This window comes from Elephas maximus, chromosome 18, assembly GCF_024166365.1.
Source record: "Elephas maximus indicus isolate mEleMax1 chromosome 18, mEleMax1 primary haplotype, whole genome shotgun sequence".
Taxonomy (NCBI): domain Eukaryota; kingdom Metazoa; phylum Chordata; class Mammalia; order Proboscidea; family Elephantidae; genus Elephas; species Elephas maximus.
The window spans coordinates 41,819,478-41,839,043 of record NC_064836.1 but is presented as its reverse complement, the minus strand read 5'-3'; positions in this window follow the sequence as shown (position 1 = coordinate 41,839,043).

The following is a 19,566-nucleotide window of genomic DNA, read 5'->3' as shown; positions in this document are numbered from 1 at the left end:
ATGGAGGAACCTGGAAGGCATTATGCTGAGCGAAATGAGTCAGAGGCAAAAGGACAAATATTGTATAAGACCACTATTATAAGATCTTGAGAAATAGTATAAACTGAGAAGAACACATACTTTTGTGGTTATGAGGCGGGGAGGGAGGGTGGGAGAAGGTTTTTTACTGATTAATTAGTAGATAAGAACTGCTTTAGGTGAAGGGAAGGACAATACTCAATACATGGAAGGTCAGCTCAACTGGACTGGACCGAAAGCAAAAAAGTTCCCAGGATAAAATGAATGCTTCAAAGGTCAGCGGAGCAAGGGCGGGGGTTTGGGGACCACGGTTTAAGGGGACTTCTAAGTCAATTGGCAAAATAATTCTATTATGAAAACTTTCCGCATCCCACTTTGAAATGTGGCGTCTGGGGTCTTAAATGCTAACAAGCGGCCATCTAAGATACATCAATTGGTCTCAACCCACCTGGAGCAAAGGAAAATGAAGAACACCAAGGTCACACAACAACTAAGAGCCCAAGAGACAGAAAGGGCCACATGAACCAGAGACCTACATCATCCTGAGACCAGAAGAACTAGTTGGTGCCTGGCCACAATCGATGTCTGCCCTGTCAGGGAGCACAACAGAGAACCCCTGAGGGAGCAGGAGATCAGTGGGATGCAGACCTCAAATTCTCATAAAAAGACCAGACTGAATGGTCTGACTGAGACTAGAGGAATCTCAGCGGTCATGGTCCCCAAAACTTCTGTTGGCCCAGGGCAGGAACCATTCCCGAAGACAACTCATCAGACATGAAAGGGACTGGGCAGTGGGTAGGTGAGAGATGCTGATGAAGAGTGAGCTAATTATATGAAGTGGTCACTTGAGACTGTCTGGAGCGGGGATGGGAGGATAGAGAGAGTTGGAAGCTGGCAAAATTGTCACGAAAGGAGAGACTGGAAAGGCTGACTCATTAGGGGGAGAGCAAGTGGGAGTACGGAGTAAGGTGTATATAAACTTGTATGTGACAGTCTGACTTGATTTGTAAACATTCACTTGAAGCTCAATAAAAGTTAATAAAAAAAAAAAAAAAACCCAGAAATAAAACCTACAGTTTGACTGCTATGGAAAACATGGCTACAATAGAGAAGCATTGTCAGTAATGAGAGGTGCTTGCTTGTTTGCTTATAAGTCCTCTCTGTATATGTGATTACTGTCAATGGAGACACATGTTAAAATCCTGCTTCTGATATTCCAGTAGAACTCTGGATGAAGGGCTCAAGCTTCAGCTTCATTTTCCTTATAAATGAAGATCGTATTTATTTCATAGATTTGTTGCTTACGCATAATATCTGATGTTCATTGCTACTTCCCTTTATTTTCATTCCTCTTCATATACTTGCTTCTCCCTTGCTTTCTGACCCATCATACAGTAACTTTGCAGGAATACCCCATATTAACAATTTGACAACTGTTATTGTTAACAGTGCCGATGCTGTCATTGAGCATGATGTTCAATTAATAATAACATATCACTGTAGACATGTAAAACAGCGCGTTAAATATAGATCAGCTAACACACACACACACACACACCTACAATTCTTTATCAGGCAAAATGTGTTTTATTTAAGGTGAAACAGAACACCTAATATTGCAAGGCATGTGGCTGTAATGATCAAGGTGATACAATGTAGAATCTGTGAAGTGTATCTCCCTGGAGATTTCACAAGAACAATCTGGAAGTCAAGTGAGTTGCTATATATAAATGAAGCTGGTATTTTACTTCCTAGGACAATGTATTTTGTTATTGCGGCTGTTTAATCAACTATAAGGGCAAAACGTGTCATTTTTACTTTCAGTCTTCATTGCAAGCCAATTATATAAAATCAGACCTTAGTTTTTCAAGTTAGTATTTACAACGGAATCCAAGTACCAGTGGGGAAACTCACATATATTTATGGAGTTTTTAGAAATTTATTTCTTTACAAACACACTTCTTTAATTGTTTGCTTTTGAGAAACTCAATTAAATGTGTGCTTCGGTTTCATTATAAAACTTCATAATTCTTACACATCATCTTAAATAAGATAGTTTTTGCTAATTTTTGCAAAATTAGAATCGAATTTGAGTCCTGGTTTAAGTTTTTCTCACCTCTGTCTTTCAGTATCTGAACCTGTAAAAGAGTGTATGTATTTCTGTCCGTTAGGAAAATGCCGCTTATAGACTTTCACATTTTCTTCCAAGACAAAATTCAAATAAATCAGCAGTGTTTTACACAACAATTTAAGAAGGTTTTTGTTGGCTTATTTAATTACTAAAATTGTCTAGTACACATGGCATTGTTAAAGACACAGTGCTTCTTATATTTCAGTGACTGATCTGACATGTTTTTACCACAAATTCAATGCTTTAAACCCTTTAATTTGTAAGTAAATTATAAATCATGCCTATGATTTATAAGTAAAAAACTTTTAGCTTTTAAAATAATATAAAATATTGAGAGTGCTGATTATAATATTACTTTTTCTATGTATCTCCACAATATTTAATCTTTGACTGTAATGGAAATATGCATGTAATAGCTTTAATTCAAAGGGATATAGCATATTACTAAATCTGGCAGGCTAATTGATCATATGCATTTATAGCAGGTACATCAGATCCTTTCATCCTTTATTCTGTCCAAAATCAGATTTCCATGAGTCCATTATGCCTTGGTCCATGCTGTTTTTCTGAAGAGCCACTATGAGCTTAAATCCCCCCTCAAAAGAAAAAAAGTGATATCACAAAAGGAAGAGGGATATTTGAACTATGTAGCTGTATTATAACCTTTTGATGAATTCGTCATCTTCTCTCACCTTTTCTAAATTTAACATTCTGAACTTCAATTAACATAAAAATGTGAGAACCTGATACTGAAAATGTTTTATCATGTTAAAAAAAAAAAAGTCCTTTAATATATTGTAACCAACAAAATATATTGTAGATGGTATTAAAAACCAAACCACACCCATTGCCATCGAGTTGATTCCAACTTATAGCAGCCCTATAAGACAGAGTAGATCTGTCCCATGGGGTTTCCAAGGCTGTAATCTTTATGGAAACAGACTGCCACATCTTTCTCCCATGGAACACCTGGTGGTTTGAATCACTGACCTTTTGGTTAGCAGCTGAGTACTTAACCACTGTGCCACCACAGCTCCAGATGGCATTAGAAACCTTAAATATTTTAGAGAAACAAAAAAGATTAAAGCATTTCTACCCTGCCCCTCCCCCCTATTGGCATATTGTCTCAAATTTTTATAAACTCTTCAAGGAAATGAATTTTTTTTTTTAATTCCATGTGAAGTCCATTATGAACTATGGGAGAAAAAAATGATTAAGGAATAAGAATTGGCACAATAGCAATGACAGGATATGACTGCAAGATGGTGAGAATCATTTAACATGAGTCTAACCATCCACCTTCATATGCTATTGATCCCTCTTCCCCATCGCCTCATGGTAAATGTGGGAGGACAGTCCTTGCATATTGAAAAGGGCAGCATAGGAGGCCGAGGACTGTTTTCCAATTGTGCAGAATCATTTTCATCAAATAAAACATGAGCCTTTTCTTAGTACACTTAAATGTAATAGCTAAAACATTTCTCTTTACGATTTTTAAGTATCATTCATTTATTCAGTTAACTCAATTTATTCTAAATTATTGTTTAGTAAATACTTACAAATTACTGAGCACCCTGCTAGATGCTTGGTATTTAATAGGAAACAAGAAGCAAAATTTCTTTCATATGGGGTGTCATTTTGCCTCTTGTTCACATATGTGCTTGCTGTATTATGTTATGAAAGAAACAGGACAAAAAAAAAATTTTTTTTTTTACCTTTACAATAATAACAATATAACTTTGTGTGAGAATTACATTTATATATATATATGAAAAATTTATCTTCTTATTGCTAAATGCTCTGTGAAACACTGGGATTTTACATTATTATGCTTAACTATTCAAATATTTGGTGATGATGCAATGATTTACAAATTTATATTTTGATAACCTCTGAATTTATTTCTACTACATTTCTGCCTTTTGTTTTCAAAAGGCAAACTTAGCTACCTACCGCTAATCTATTATTCACACTTGACATCACTCTCATTAAAAGGGGTTTTAAAAAAAGAATCTTCAATTGCAAAGAAATTAGTTGAGAGTTTCAAATTCTTTGAGACTTAAAAAACAAAAACAAAATCAGAAACACTGCATCCAAACTGTTTAATTTTGAAGCATTTATCTTTTATACCTGAACCAAAATTCAGGGCAAAACTGGGCCAAATATTTGTTTTTTTGAACTACTTGCTGACCCTTTTTTTTTCAGTAGTATTTTCAAACTATTCAAAACTGAATAAATAAACCAGGAATTTTTTTTTTAAACATCTACACATACACACACACATACACACACACGTGAAATGCAGATACTCTAATATGATTGCATAAAGGTATAGGCATACAATGTCAATACTGAGAAACAATAAATCCCGTTCTTCATTCCTCATGCAGTATGTAACTAAGCAAAATGAAATAGAAAACTGAGTATTTAGTCAAGTGATTCTGTCAATAGCCATACCATGTCTGAATGATTCAGACTCTGAAAACCTCTTTTTAATAGCAGATGGCTAGTTACAGCTGAAGGAAAACAGTTAAATTCTCCCACTAGTGCTCTTGGCTTAGCCAAGGTATAAATTGTCTTAGTTTCTTTTGAGTAATAATTTACCCAGTGATATTATACAACACTGTAGCCAAAGTGGATTTCCCAAGAGTACTATGTTTGAGCATCCAGAGTGTAGAAAACAGATATACCTATTAAGATATTGCATATAGAGCCCCAGTCCTCTTCTATTATAACCCAGGAGTTGTGTGCTTTATATATTTAACGAGTCAATGGGAAGACTGGTCTAATTTTGCAACTTAGTGGGGGCTTCTCTTTGAGGTTCTACGTGAATGTGAGAGAAGGGAGTTACTGAAATCAGTTTTAGAAAGTTGTGATTTTCTCTAAAGAATGTTGTTTAAGAGTAACTGTACCGTTCCCTAGAGCCCTAAAGGACAAATTATAACTATGAATGTGTTCTAATGAGAACACAAATCAAGCTATTAAGCTAAGAAAGGTTGCTTTGGTAACAAGGCAATGCTGAAAGTTAATTGATGAGGGTGTTTAAAATTTAAGAAAAACTGTTGGAATGTTCAGAAGCCATCAACTGTCTGTAAATATAGCATTTAATGTAGACATAATTGATGACAAATTTTAGTATTATCTTTAATATTGAGAATATTAATTTATAAATTTTATTAATCATTTTTGTCTTAAGATACATTATGAGAGCTATAAAGCATGGTATTATGGCTCATCCCATTCTATAGAGGAGTACCCTGGGTGGAACAAACAGTTAAGTTTGGCAATTCGAACCCACTCACAGGTGCCTTGGAAGACAGGCTTGGCAATCTGCTTCTGTAAAGATTATAGCCAAGAAAACACTAGGGGGACGTTCTATTCTGTCATATGGAGTTGCCATGAGTTGGGATCTACTGAAAGGCAACTAACAAGAGAACCAACAACATACTATATAAAAGTTTGGAGAAGTAGTTAGATGGAAAATGTCAGGCAAGGTGATTTGTGAAATGTAAGACAAGTGGAATGTGTGCAGGCAAATGTGCAATACAGGGCTTAGTCTTTTAAAATCCGTGTTGTAAAACAAGCTGTCAATATTTTCATTCTGTTTGTATATGAATAAAATACTATAGACAAAACGTAGGTTTCTATAAAACCCGACTTAGCTTTTGGTTAAATATTTTGAATAATTTTATTATTGTTATTATTTATGTTGGAAAAGGAAATAGAACCACCATCTACATATTTTCCTGTTTAATTCCCCTGATTGGTTCCCTTTGAGAGCACTGAATAAATTGAGTATATTATAATCACAAAAGACATTTCAAGATCTCATTCATAGATATATTTCTGCCACCAGCAAGACTACTTTTCTTGCCCTGGCATTCAGAGATCACCCAATCAAATGGACTGGACTGAGGAACTAAAGGTACTTCACTCAGGACCTAAATTTCTCTTATTTTCTGAGGCCACTTAATTTTAGATCATTATACCAAAAAGCATGGCCCTTGGGAAACATGTATAGATTTCTTATGGTCTCACTGCAGAATCCGTAATGCTATAATTTTTTCTCAAGGATATTTCAGTCTTGTTTCCTGGGAATGAAATCATCTTCCCTTTGGATCAGTATCTCACCTATGAGCAGATGCTGTAAGTCTGTCTTGAGCCATAAATCCTCCCTCCCTCCCTTCCTCCCTCCCTCCCTCCCTCCCTTCCTCCTTTCCTCCCTTACTTCCTTCCTCCCTTCTCTCCCCTTTCCCTTACTCAGACAAGTATCGTATTTCCTAAAATCCCCATCTTCTTGGGGATCCAAAGCTAAGGCAATTCATACTTGGTGTAGCCCTAGAAAGCAGACCCTCAGGATAAAATTTTGGAAAGGAATGAATCACAGTTTTGACAGTAGTAGGGATTTAATTGCTAATGATAAATATACTTATTATATTCCTTACCATTCAATAGCAATAAAAATAATAATGGTTGGGATGACAGTCAAATAGAATATAAGGCATTGGAATTATGTGGTGCTCTTTTTTTTTTTTTCTGGATTTAGAATGACATGGGGCTACAACAATGAATTGTATGGATAATGAACTCTCAAAGCTTATTGAATGGCAAGTTAGTGATGTTCGTGTACATCAAATTAAATAAATAAGGGCCTACATCCTTATCTTATGGAGCATTGTGTTATTCTGTACTTAGTTGCTATCTTTTAATATTTTTGCTAATTCCACTCTTGCACAATTTCAATTACATGGTAACATATAATATTTTCAATTCTTATCATTGAACAGTGAGTATTATTTTTTATGTTTGATAATTATGAAAAAGAAAAATATCTGTAAATAGTTTGTGATTTTGACAAAAGGGGTATGTTATTTCTTACACACACCAAGCCTTTTAGAGGACTAGATGATCTGCTTTATCAATATTTTTCGTGAAGGACATCTTCCATCATAAGAAGGAGAATAAATACAAAGTTAGCAAAGTCTCTTTTTACTATGACACCTTACTCCATTAGACCATCAAGAAACATTCTACCTGTACAAGATATGCCATTTACATTCCAATTGTTAGAACATCATCATGTACCTGTCAGCATACTAGTTCTTTAGTTCTAGTAGTTCAGCCACACCGTGGTATACTTTTAACTCCTCCCTGTGTTTCCATTTTCTATTCCATGATGCAAGTTCACCGACTCTTTTAATTGTATTGAATCAGGGATGGAAGGAAGGAAAAGAGGTAAAGGGGTCAACTGCAGTTTTCAGACTTCCTCAGGGGGTATAATATTGACCCTATTCTTCTGTTCTGGCAGTTTTCAAAATAACTATCTACACACATTTGTTGTTGTGATGGAGAAAGGGGGAATTATTTGTCTCTGGATCTCAATGCACTACAACGCATTTTAATGGATTTTATATCACCTGAGAAAGCACTAGGGAAATATAATTCTATTGCAGTTCTTCAAGGTTTTCATGAAAGGTGAATGTAAAGATGTCCTAAGGGTGTTCACACACACTGACATGAGATAAGCCTGTGTTCCTGTCTCTAAATGTGATGCGCAGGATGAGGTTAAACTATGGTTCGTGACCGAAAATTGGACAACCACACTGAGTTGTTTTAAGTCTTTCTTCTGGAAGAATTAAAAAAAAAAAAAGAAAGAAATGAAATTGATTTACAGTTATTTTAGGTAAAAAATGATGCTTTCTAGCTGGTGCCTGGCTATAACCGATCACAGCAGAGAACCCCTGAGGGAGCAGGAGAGCAGTGGGATACAGACCACAAATTCTTATAAAAAGACCAGACTTAATGGTCTGACTGAGACTAGAAGGACCCTGGAGGTCATGGTCCCCAGACTTTCTGTTAGCCCAAAACAGGAACCATTCTCAAAGCCAACTCTTCAGACAGAGATTGGACAGGACTATGGGATAGAAAATGATACAGGTGAAGAGTGAGCTTCTTGGATCAAGTAGACACATGAGACTATATGTGCAGCTCCTGTCTAGAGAGGAGATGAGAGGGCAGAGGGGGTCAGAAGCTGGCTGAATGGACACAAAAATAGAGAGTGAAGGGAAGGAGTGTGCTGTCTCATTAGATGGAGAGCAACTAGGAGTAAATAGCAAGGTGTATATAAATTTTTGTATAAGAGACTGACTTGATTTGTAAACTTTCACTTAAAGCACAATTAAAAAAAAAAAAAAAGGCCAGACTGCTGGACCAGTAGAGACTAAAGGAACTCCCATGATTATCATCGTGAGATACCCTTTAAACTTGGAACTCAAATATCTCCCAGAGGTCACCTAATAGCCAAAAGATAGAGTGGCTCATGTGCAATACAGGGCTTAGTCTTTTAATAATAATATCACCCATGAGTACTGTGATCTTCTAAACAATCATCTAAATGAGACCTAATGGTCAACATTTACCCTAGACCAAAGATGGGAAGGTAAAGGAGGACAAGGAAGCTAGATTAAAGGAGACAGAACAACCAGATGGAAATAATGAGAATGCTGACACATTGTGAAAAGTGTAACCGATGTCACTGAATAATATGTATAAAAAAAAAGAAGTTGTGAGAACCTAATTTGCTATGTAAATTTTCTCACCAGGTTTGTCTTTCAACATGCCTCTGGGTGGGCTTGAACTGCCAATCTTTAGTTTATAGATGAGCACTTAACCGTTTGCATCATCCAGGAATGCAGAACTCTACTAAGAATTGTGTTTTCCTGACTTCTAACAAAGAAAAATTTGTAAAATGGTTTCCCAGTCAAATATGTAATCATAAGGAATTTGTTTTGTAGGAAGTATGGAATGGCTGGCATCCTCAAATGGAGTCAGTTAAATAAATCCTAATCACTTAAAAAAAAAAAAAAATGATGCTTTGGGCTTTTTTGAGACCTATCACAGATACAGAGAAGTTAATCCTTAGAAACAGAAGAGATGGTGATGACGGATACCAGTAATCTCATAGAATTAAGACCAAAACCATCATGCAATGCACTCTGGGCCCTATGTTTCAAATGGTTATTGATGCCTCTTCCTTTAACACTTCTTACAGCAATGAAACCACAATCATGATAGGACTCACAGAGAACATGTTTTATTCTTTGTTGAAAAGTAAAAATGAGCCTCATTTAATTAATGCTCTTGTTCTTTCTTTTGTGAAGAGTTTATCAGATAGCTGGAAATAATTAGTTCAACTCACCATTTAAACACATTTCTCCTCTTCATTTGAACTGTAAAGTGAGCACCATGGGAGAATCTAACAATATCCGTTTGGGAGAGTGACGGATATATACTCTTTCCCTCTCTCAACTAAGATTTAAATTTCACGTTTCCTCAAACATGGCTTAAAATAACACTTCAAAGAAGTGATTTAGAAAACAGTGCTCTAATATTTCATGGTTGACTAAAAACTTGAATTTGCATTGGAAATAGGATTTATTCATGAAGCCCTCTTACCGTAATAATATAGCTTATGATTTTAATAGCAAAGTGTCTAGATGCCTGATATCAGACCACACAATGGTAATTTTGGTATTTTATATCAATTGTATTCATCAATATAATTATGCTTCTCTGGCCATAATTATGTTAAATGAGAAATCCAGTGACTAAAAATGAAATTTAAAGCATCTCAGGCTTAAAATTTTTGAAAAGGCCTGTTTTCAAGAAAGAAAATCATAATTTTGAAAAGAAATTTTGAAAACATTCATAAAATGTATCCGATATTTACCAGTTCATCTCATTGAGGGTCTTCTTTTTTTTGATGATCTTTACTTTACCAAGCATGACGTCCTTTTCCAGGAACTGGTACTTCATGATCCAAAATACATGTGACGAAGTCTTACCATCCTTGCTTCTAAGGAGCATTCTGGCTGTTCTTCTTCCAAGACAGATTGGTTTGTTTATGATACCATTTATACAACAGAACAGAAAATAAATTTTGTATTGAATCACGATAAATATGAAGGAACTCTCTCTTTTTTCAAAAAGTGAAAAGTATTTATTTGTTCCTCTTTTCAAAAGTTAAAATGAACAAAAATCTTTTGAAATAAAAGTAATGGATAGGAAATCAGGGATAGTTTAAAAAATAAGACTGTTTCAGGACACTGAATGTGAGGTTAGATTGGAAAGCTAAAGACCAACTGACCTGATATGTTTTGTTTCCTGGTGGGACCTTCAGTCAGATGAAATAAAATCTGTTACTTAGATATACTGGTGCTTTGAAAAGAAGTTTGCATAAGAAGAGAGTAACACTTTGTTATTTGCAATGTGTAATTAGAAGGCTTTAAAATTAATTTCAACAAATATATACTAACAAAATATTTGTAAGACACTAGTAAGTTTATTTTGAGCTATGTGTGTGAAGTGTTGTGTATCATATTTTGCAACAATTTTGTCAATAGGAAAATATTGTGATCAACTACTAAGTTCTTATTTTTTACATCTTGATGTGATATTTTAATTAAAATAAGTAAATTATTTCTTTAAAACTATTTTTAATTTGATATTCTCTAAATCAATTTTACCTTGATTTCTTACAAGCACACTTCTATACATCTGAAATCAAGTCCTTGATATTCTTTTGACTGTCTAAAAAATGTATGTGTTTCATAATTGTGAGAAGAAAACTCACAAATTTTAGTGAAAAAAATTTAATATAGTGTTTTGAAATACTCGATTATATTTAGGAGAACTATATATGAAAGCACCGAGTTTTTCAATATGTTTATATCTTATAAAAGTCAGTAATGCATATTTTTGATCTTTCTCAGTACAAAACTTACTTGAAAGAACATTTTAAAACAAATACTCATTATTACAAATGTATTTTTTTAAAGTAGCTAATTATAACTAAAATAGCTGCAAATTAATAGTTCATTTTCTGCAGTTAACATATTTCTACCCATGAATATTAAAAACTGAAGGTTATCTCCATTCTTCAAAGTCTCATTTTTATTTAACATTCTCAAACAGTTTGTGATTTTGGCATCTTTAAAAATGTTAGTTTTTATTTTTATTAGGAAGTAATATAAGCTCTTTGTGAAGTATTGGAAAATATAATCTACAATCTTTGAATATATGAACACTTCCAAACTGTTAATATGTTCCATTTTTCATATAGGTATACTTATTTTTCCACAAAACTGGCCATATCATTTTAAAAGTTAACATCATACTATAAATATTTCCTTATTAACCCAAGGATATTTAGTCACCTTTAATGGTCTGCAATACTTCGGGGAGTGGGTAAGAGAGAGAGGGAGGAGGGGAAAGAGAGAAAACAGATCCTAAAAGAGGAAGCAGAGTGACTGGTGGGTTTGAACCACCAACTTTTGGTTAGCAACAGAGAGCTTAACCACTATGACGCTAGGGATCCTTTGATTTGGGGTTAAAACCAGACTAAACCAAACCCATTGCTGTCAAGTCGATTCTGACTCATAGGGCAGAGTACAATTTCCTCATAGGATTTCCAAGGAGTGCCTGGTGGATTTGAACCGCCAACCTTTTGGCTAGCAGGAGTAGCACTTAGCCACTATTCCACCAGGGTTTTCATGGGTTGGGAGTATGTAAAATAATAATGAAGAAGAGAAAAGTGAAATAAAAACACATTCTATCTAACATCACATCTGCCTTCCTTTAAGGGTACTGTGTGTGTGTGGGCATGTGTGTGTGTGTGTGTGTGTGTTTATTATAAGATCCAGGTTAGTTGGAATTGGAAGAGACAAGCTCAAGGTTAACACAGCTTTTGATCTTAAAGAAGCTTCTGATTTCTAATTAGCATCCCCTTTTTAAAAGCCCTCCAAAAACTGTCTAACATTGCTGGGAAAAAGTTTCCTCCATTTGAAAAACTACCAGATATTGTGCACTACTGCAGTCTTTTCCCGGTAGGTATTCCCCTAGGGAAGGTCAAACATACTGGGTATTGGGCATCAAATAGAAACCTCCCGGGAAATGTCCAACATAGGAAATGGTGGCCTGTAATTTCAACTAACTCCTTATTTATTTTCCTTTCTTTCAGCAAATTGAGACTTCCAGTAAAGAAAACCCCATTTTATTTTATGCTATAAAGTAAACCATTTATTTAATATATAATTGATGTATAATACAAAATCTCAGTTATGTTGAGCTTTACATTCTACAGAACGCACCTGCTTTTTAGTACCGTAATTTGAGCATATTAAGTGAATCCAGATTTCTCCATGCTTCTTCAGTAAGGATTATTTTCTTTGAAATAATATGATAGTCTCAGCTCATACCCTCTCTTTTCATAGCTTCTTCTATAAATCTTATAATTACCCTTCCCTCCTTTCTTAGACTCAGATGTCTTCTATTTTTTTTATCACTGACCGTTCCACCATCAATTTGTTTCCCTCAATTTAATCTTCTTACTAGTTTACGAAGATAGAGTTTCCTTGGCACTCTACCATAAACAATAAAAAATGAAGTGAAACCAAACAAGCAACAACAACAAACAATAGGAATGATTAGTCGTTAAGTTGTAAGGCAATCATGCATTTACATAAAGAATAGGCTAAAACAAAAAACAACAATAGGATATATACACAATTTCAGAACTATTTGGCTTTAATTTATTTGAAATGAATGATCTGGTGATCTACTTCTGAAAAATCAGCCATTAAAATACTTACGGAGCACAGTTTTACTCTGACACACATGGGTTCCCCTGAGTCAGAACTGAATTGGCAACTAGTTTTAAAGCATATGGGCAGCATTAGTTAAAAAATTGCACAAGGTGGTTGTTTTTTAGACTTGCATGACAGATGAGAAGGCTTACTGCGACATTTGGCCCTGTGTGTGATCTCCACAGGAGCCAAGGTGACGCAGTGGCTAAAGTGCTTGGCTGCTTATCTAAAGGTTGGCAGTTCAAGCCTACCAGCCACTCCATGGGAGAAAGATGTGGCAGTCTGCTTCTATAAAGATTACAGCTTTGGAAACCCTATTGGGCACTTTTGTTTTGTTACTATAGGGTCGCTATGAGTTGGAATTGACTCGACGGCAACAGGTTTAGTTTGGTTTGGTTTACAGAGTCGCTATGAGTCAGAAACAACTCGATGGCAATGGGTTTGGTTTCAATTTGGTGGCCTCCACTTGGATTTCTAGCCTCTCAGAGGGCAGAGATTTTATTTTCTGCTTATAGAGATTTTAAATCCCTAGCTTCCTTGGTTCAGAATTCATATGCTAATTGTACATCTTTCAAGGAAAGTTTAAATCCCTACCTGATGCATGTTCTTTTATCGATATTTTTGTATTTACTTAGACAATTCCCATGAAATACTAAATTTTTAAACTGCAGTAAATTTTCCAATGCTTCTAGTTGCTTTGAGAGATAGGCCACCATAACACAACTTTTTATTCACTATAGATTTCAATTTCTGTTGATACCTGTTTTTATTCAACCATTCAGATCTTAACATTACTTTGAAGATTTTTCAGTTGATAGTTAAAGGTAGGTTGCTTATCTTGAATTAACTTTAAAAATGAATAAATCATCTTTGTCTAATTATCAGATGAAGTGAGAGATAACTTTTTCCTTGCAGATAGTTTTTAGCTAGTACTTATTTTGTCTAGAGTTACCTCCCACATAATGTCTATTTTATGTTTTAAGGTCAACATAGAAGATAACATTAACTAAAATTATGAGAATATTTTGTTCTTCTGAATAAATGTTTTAACTTTATTATTTTTTCTTATTAATAGTCATATAAACACAGCTCAAACTAATTATATAAAAATATTAACTGTACCCACAGTCACTATTCTTTGTTATAGTAAATTCAGGAGTTCAAGTTGTATTTTCAGGATCTGTTTTCTCTGTGAACATTGGTTATATTTTTCTCTATAGTGGTCAAACAACTGCCAGAAGACTCAACCTTACATTTTCCAACTTTTAGTCCAATTAAAAATATATGTATTATCCACTGCAAGCTACTCTTTGGTTATCCAATTTTCTCAATCTCCTTTTGTTCAATAAGTAGATTTTTTAATTTAATGGCCAGATGAGGTAGTAAATCACATTCTAGTAGTGGAAGTAGAAAGTGCTAAGGGCCTGAGGTACAAGCAGCCCTTGAATGCCAAGTGGCTGGAGCAGAGAAAAGAGTAGAAATTGGAGGGAAGGACTAGCGAGATAACGGAAGGCTAGAATACGTAAGGCTTTAAGAATCATATAGATGACATTGGCTTTTATCCAGAGTGAAATGTGAAGCTTCTGGATGAATTTAAGTTATGTGATTATAATATTCTAAAACTATTATTCTGTCTGCTCTCAGAAGTAAAGACCATTGGGAAGGGTGGGATCAGGGAGATTAAATAGAAAGCGTTTGCTTTAGTCTAGGCAGGAGATAATGGTACTTTTAATTGGAGACTTCTTAAATTCTGGCTATTATTTGAAGTTAGAACTAATATGACTTGGTGACATTTTGGATGTGAGACAAGGAGAGGAAAAGCAGGACAAGTAATTCACGGATGATTCTGGGGTATTTTGAATGAGTTGGAATCACCACTAACTGAGATAACAAAAAAAGAAAACTGTGCAGAAGCAGATTTTAGGGGAAGATTGTTTGAGCACACCAGTTCTAGTTTCCTGGTGCTGTCATGATGAAACATCACACGGTAGATGGCTTTAAAGGACGGTTCTGGAGGCTAAAAGCCCAAGTCGGCAGGGCTGTGCTCTGTCTCCTTTCCTGTCTGCTCTGGGGGGGGGGAGATCCTTCTATGTCCCCCTTTCAGCTTCCGTAACCCCAGGCTCCTTTGGGGTTCCATGGCTTATAGAGAGATCCTCACAAGCTGTCTCCCACTGGTGTGTGTGACTATGTCTCCATACCTGCCCTTCTCTTACATAAGGCACCTTTCAGAAGGGACTAAGATTAGGGGCCACCCTATTCCAGTATGACTTCCTTAACTGATGACATCTACAAAAAAAAACCTCATTTTCATATTCACTGGTACAGGGGTTAGGGCATCACTATATCCCTTTAATCCACAACCTCAGGTATTGTGTACCTTTTGGATACCCAAATGAAGAAGTTGACTAGGTAGCTGAGTATACAAGTTTGTCATTTAGCAGAGATGTCTGTTCTGGAAATGAAATTTAGGACTTATACATATAGAATTGATATTTAAAAGCATATAATATTACAAAATATAAGATCCAAGGACTAAGCCTTGAAAACCAAAACCAAACCCTTTGCAGTCAAGTCGATTCTGACTCATAGCAATCCTGTAGGACAGAGTAGAGCGGCCCCATAGAGTTTCCAAGGAGCACCAGGTGGATTCAAACTGCTGAGCTTTTGTTTAACAGCCACTTAGCCACTAGACAGCAGCTAACAACATTAATAGTACAGTATTTGTTCCTGGAAACTGCCTAAGGATTCCAGAAATGTAGTAACTAGCTCTTGGTACCTTGTTTATTCTAAAAGGTAGAAGTATATTCACCGGTTGAGAATTTAAATTCAGGAGCCATCCTGCTAAGCTTGAATCCCAGATCCACCATTTACTAGCTGCTTAACCTTTGAAAAATTTACTTAAACAAGTACCTGATTTCCTTATCAACATAAGGATAATATTAATAGTGGCTACTTCATGAGCATGTAATGCTGAATAAATTATTTAATACATTTAATGTGTTCAGAGCAGTACAGTGCCTAACAAATATTAAATGATCAGTAACTATTAACTATCAGAATAACTATCGTGATAGATTTATCTCATCCTGATTTCTACTCCCGGACAATTCATAGTGAGGCTGGGACAGAAAATTTAATCTGCCCTGTGGCCCATGGGGAAACCCTGGTGGCATAGTGGTTAAGAGCTATGGCTGCTAACCAAAGGGTCGGCAGCTCGAATCCACCAGGCGCCCCTCAGAAACTCTGTGGGGCAGTTCTACTTTGTCCTATAAGGTTGCTATGAGTTGGAATCGACTTGACAGCACTGGGTTTGGTTTGGTTTGGTTTGTGGCCCATCGAGCCCTGGTGGTACAGTGGTTAAGAGTTTGACTGCTAACCAAAAGTCGGCAGTTCAAACCCACCAGGTGCTCTTTAGAAACCCTATGGGGCAGTTTATTCTATGGGGTCACTATAAGTCGGGCTTGACTCACTGGCAATGGGTTTGGCACATAGCTGCCTCTTTAAAACAGAAAGAAAATATTCCCTCTTCAAAGTAGTACATTAAAAGAGAAACCTGAAAACACGAAGAACGTAAGATTTCTTCCACATTCCAATACACCACTTGTTTTTTACTTTCCTCCTTTGTACGTTCCTACCACAATTCAAACTAGTGTCAGTTTAGAAAATCACTCCACCCTCCATTTCAAATATGAGGCAATAGGTAGAAAGAACGTCCCAGGAAACCCATCTGTTTTCAAAATGGGCAGTTTAAGTCTAATAGAGTATCTTTATTACATAATGTTATTGAAACTAAAAGAATAAAGCATTATACCCCAAAATCCTGTGTTTTTTCCTTTTTGTCCCCATAACAAGTACCTTTATATGCCAGGTATTATTGTGTTTAAATATTCACTACCCATCCCTATCTAGGGGGTTATACATACCGCTACCACTACTGCCACACGGCTTGCCTGTGCTTCTAGTAAATGATTATATTTCCCCGACCCATTGATGATTGCTTAGTCTAAAACATCCTTTAGCCAATGCGATTTGAGCCATTGTGATACATGCCACATACATGCTATGTATTACATTGGAGAAAAAGATTAAAGAGCAATTACATGATCTAGTCTTTTCCTCATTCCCTTTGCTACAGAAATGAACGTTTTCCTTATAGGAGTAGCTCCTTCAACCTGAGTCTTCGGATAGAGATAATCTGAGAAAGCTTGAACTAAACCAAGTCCCAGCTCGTCTGTGACCATCAATATATAAGATAAGTAATAAATATATGTTATTGTAATCTGCTTAGATTTTGGAGATGTTTGCTAGGCAGCAAAGAATGATACATCATATAACTTCTAAGATACAAGACAGAGCAGTTGTTCACCTGTTTTACTATTGTACATCCGACGTTCCAGTCCAGGACATGGTTCTTAGTTCCATTCACCCTACCTTGACTCAACTCATTCTAAATTACAAGGATGGTTACTTTCAATTTGTGTCTTAGCCTTGATGTTTTCAGATGCAAGAGATAGAAGACCTAAACCAAAAGTGCTTTGGAAACAGGCTAATTAATTACTATCCAGTCGATTCTGGCTCATGGTGACCTCATGTGTGCCAAGCTGAAGTGCTCCATAGGGTTTTCAAGGCCGTGATCTTTAGGAAGCAGATAGCCAGGGGTATCTCCCAAGTTGGAAAAGGGTAGATATAATCTGTTGGTACACCTCAATCACAATCAGTGGACTTAAAGCAGAAATAAAATCAAAGATTCTTATAAGGCTGAGAGACAAATCTCTCCCCAACTCTCAGTTTTTTCTTCTCCACTTTGGATTCACTGTCAAAATCCATGTTGTATCATGTTGGCTGCCAACTACTCTTGGCTTACATTTTTAGAGATGCAATTACAATTATAATTGTTAACCTTTGAGTCTTTATGATGTGCCAGGCACTCTTCTAAGGATTTTAGATGAGTTAACTCATTCTGTCCTTACAATGATTTTATGAAGTAGAAACTAATATTTTCCTCATTATATAAAGAAACTGATGCACAGGAAACTAATAAGTCACATAACAGCCACTGTTAATGAAGCTCTAATTAAAAAAAAAAAAAAAACTATATTCTTGCAAAACTGTTTGAAAAGAAGTTTTAAACCCCACTTTCGGTGGCTGAAACCATGTCATAATTCTATTGATAACTGAATCTCTGCTAAATAAACCCAATGCTCTAGGTGTGCACTGAGTCGTATGTTTTTTGTGTAGTTGGGTAGAATACTGGCGGCATAATGGCTAAGTGCTACGGCTGCTAACCAAAGGGCCGGCAGTTCAAATCTACCAAGCACTCCTTGGAAACTCTATGGGGCAGTTCTACTCTGTCGTATAGGGTTGCTATGAGTCAGAATTGACTCGATGACAATTTTTTTTGGGCGGGGGGTAGAACTGTTTTACCTGAAACATGTAGACAAAGTTTTGGGGAGAGTGTTCTTCAGAGAAAATGCAGGGCACTGTTATTAGAAGAAACGCTGATAAATGTAGGTGCCTAGAACTATGAAGCTCAGAGATTTTCTGCTACGTGCCAGCTAACAAGTTAGCCTACCAAAAATTCACCGATACTGAGAGAAGACACGAGATTCCTTGTTCACTACTGGTCCTTTCTAATAAAGAAGCCTTTATTACTCACTGCAGAGCAAGCAGCGTGGACTTTGTGTTCACATAACTTTAGCTTGTCAGTCCCAAGCAGGTGATGCATAGCAGTCCAGGTGTTTGGTAGGAAACAAACTAAGTGAGCCTTCTATATGGCTTATAAGGCACACAGTTAGTCATCCTGGAATGTTAGGCTTACTAGTAAATCAAAACAGAAGGCACCTTTCATAAATTTCCAGTTTAAGGTCATATTGGTAATTGAATAAGTATCTAGAAGGATATTATTATTAACATTTTACCTTGGAAATTTGTAAATGAAACACTTTGTTACAAAAATTTTAGCCTCTGGTTCATAGCACAATAAAATTGATTATTAAATGCAGTTAAATTTGAAAAAAAAGTTATTTTATCAAATTAGGACACAAGATATTTCCAATATTAATATTGAAGATCACACCTAGAAAAAGTTATAAAGAAAAGCTGTTGCTCTTACTGGTACTTAAAATACAGTTTTTAACCTTAAAATAATGCTCTTAAAAGAAAAAAGAATATCCATATCTAAGTCCATATATCTTTGTTTCATTATTTTTTTACTTATTCTAGGGTCTTCTCTATTCCACACTGTAACGTTTCTTCCAAAGATGCTGTTACTAATTATTTGTAAGCTTGTTAAACTAAATTAACTCTGCCTCTGTGACTGTGTTGAGCTATAGTCAAAAATGTTATAATACTCAGGCTTACACAACTTAAAATAGTAATTGATAGAAACAGCATAACAGAATTCAAGTTCACTTAAATGAAACAAGTGAGGTCAATTTATTTACGTAGGAGGTAGTCTCTTAACCCAAATGCTCAATAATAAAGTATAATTTTCTTGCATTCCTCTTTTTTTAAAAAAATTTCATTACTACTTCAAACCCTTGTTTCACTGGAGTATTGGCACTTTAATTCGCCTAATGTAATAATTCCTATTTTTCTTAGGGTTCTTTGTGGATCCCAGCATAAGTCTGGTCTCTGTTGCATTGCTCTTTAAATTCAATAGCTTTTCAGTTTTCCATTCCCCTCCAGAGCACATGAGGAACACTTGGATGAATTCAGGACAGAATAAAGTTCAAAAAATGACCCTGCCTCCAAGACTGTATGTCCAGACATCAT